A 2,500-nucleotide genomic window follows, 5' to 3' on the forward strand; every position below is an offset into this window, starting at 1 on the left:
GACAACACGCGCCACCTACGGTGGCCGGCAGCTCCAACGCCAGCGCCACAGAAGGACAAAAGCCCCACTTGGGTGCCGAAGCGAACTCTCCCAGCACAGCGCACGCGCCAACACGTCCGCACAGCTGCGATACAATCCACCTGCGAGAACCGCAGAGGCGACCGAGCAGCAGACGGCGTCGCGGCGCCGAGCGCCGGGCGGCGGCGCATCCTCAGCGCACACAGTCCTCAATCGGACCAGCACACTGCAGATGTCCACCGCGCTTCGCACCGGGCCCGCGAGGACCTACTTTGGCCGCACGGCGCCGCGTGCAGGGTGCGCCGGCGCGCAGCTGCGCCGCCTGCCGCCTCCGTCGGCCGGCGCGCCTGCCACTGGCCGCCCCCACCAGCCGGCTGTAGCGCGTGCGCCCACGCACCGCGCGGCCAGCACGCCGGAAGGCCCCCCCTCACCGGCCGGGGACGGTCCCACCCAGCCACCGCCGCGTATCGCTTCACACCCACATGCCATTCACGTTCGTGGGCATGGTGGGTATCGCTGAAACAACCGGTTGGTAGCTCAACCGATCGTCGCCATCACTGATTCACCTCTAGCGAGAACAACCGCACCACAACGGTTTACCAGTTCTTCATTTGCGTAACGTCACCAGCAAACGTAGACGTCCATCGCCATTTGCAAATTCAACGATTGTTGCATGCCTGTGTCAGGTGTCACGACACACTATGTCTGCCCACATACACGCAACAACATGTGCACGCTTCGCGAACACGTGGAAGGTGGCCCCCGTACGTATGCGATGTCCATTGCGCGAACGACTGTCAACCGGCCTCTGTCGCATGTCGCAGATGTGGAACGCAGTGCACCATGCTATCACGGTGTGTGAGAAGAGACGACTACGTCTGACAACACGCGCCACTACATCAACAGACGGCTCATGCTGATCGCCATCCACGGCATACCATACTGCAATCCAGCTCTTATAGGGAGACGACACGTAGCTGAGTGCACAATATTTGGACCGTATGGTTCGCCGTTGTTGGCGCAGTCGTGGTACGGTCACACATGTACCACGATGTATCATTCAGTACATGAGGACCAATGTGCGGTACAGTGTGTGATTTGGACGTACAACATCAGCGGACAGTTGCCACAAGCCGTACCACAACGTAGGCTGTGCTTCGCCATGCGAATGCCAATGAACAACTGCGAAGGGCATTGAGCATGTACGTCCTGCCGCCATCCGCATTACAGTGTATAGCTGCAAGGTGTTTAACATGAAGCGATACTCTGGGGACCGGGCAGTGCGAGTAGCAAACTATATTGCGGGGGTTGCAGTTAGGCAACACTACACTAATTTAACGCGTCGTATGACAATTACAGAGCAGGTTAAGGCCCAACGTGTGTTGGGTTAAGGCCCAACGTGTGTTGGGTTAAGGCCCAACGTGTGTTGGGTTAAGGCCCAACGTGTGTTGGGTTAAGGCCCAACGTGTGTTGGGTTAAGGCCCAACGTGTGTTGGGTTAAGGCCCAACGTGTGTTGGGTTAAGGCCCAACGTGTGTTGGGTTAAGGCCCAACGTGTGTTGGGTTAAGGCCCAACGTGTGTTGGGTTAAGGCCCAACGTGTGTTGGGTTAAGGCCCAACGTGTGTTGGGTTAAGGCCCAACGTGTGTTGGGTTAAGGCCCAACGTGTGTTGGGTTAAGGCCCAACGTGTGTTGGGTTAAGGCCCAACGTGTGTTGGGTTAAGGCCCAACGTGTGTTGGGTTAAGGCCCAACGTGTGTTGGGTTAAGGCCCAACGTGTGTTGGGTTAAGGCCCAACGTGTGTTGGGTTAAGGCCCAACGTGTGTTGGGTTAAGGCGCAACATAGGTTAGGTTAAGGCGCAACATAGGTTAGGTTAAGGCGCAACATAGGTTAGGTTAAGGCGCAACATAGGTTAGGTTAAGGCGCAACATAGGTTAGGTTAAGGCGCAACATAGGTTAGGTTAAGGCGCAACATAGGTTAGGTTACGGCGCAACATAGGTTAGGTTAAGGCGCAACATAGGTTAGGTTAAGGCGCAACATAGGTTAGGTTACGGCGCAACATAGGTTAGGTTAAGGCGCAACATAGGTTAGGTTAAGGCGCAACATAGGTTAGGTTAAGGCGCAACATAGGTTAGGTTAAGGCGCAACATAGGTTAGGTTAAGGCGCAACATAGGTTAGGTTAAGGCGCAACATAGGTTAGGTTAAGGCGCAACATAGGTTAGGTTAAGGCGCAACATAGGTTAGGTTAAGGCGCAACATAGGTTAGGTTACGGCGCAACATAGGTTAGGTTAAGGCGCAACATAGGTTAGGTTAAGGCGCAACATAGGTTAGGTTAAGGCGCAACATAGGTTAGGTTATGGCGCAACATAGGTTAGGTTACGGCGCAACATAGGTTAGGTTACGGCGCAACATAGGTTAGGTTAAGGCGCAACATAGGTTAGGTTAAGGCGCAACATAGGTTAGGTTAAGGCGCAACATAGG

The sequence above is a fragment of the Schistocerca americana genome, unplaced genomic scaffold (assembly GCF_021461395.2).
Source record: "Schistocerca americana isolate TAMUIC-IGC-003095 unplaced genomic scaffold, iqSchAmer2.1 HiC_scaffold_350, whole genome shotgun sequence".
Lineage (NCBI taxonomy): Eukaryota > Metazoa > Arthropoda > Insecta > Orthoptera > Acrididae > Schistocerca > Schistocerca americana.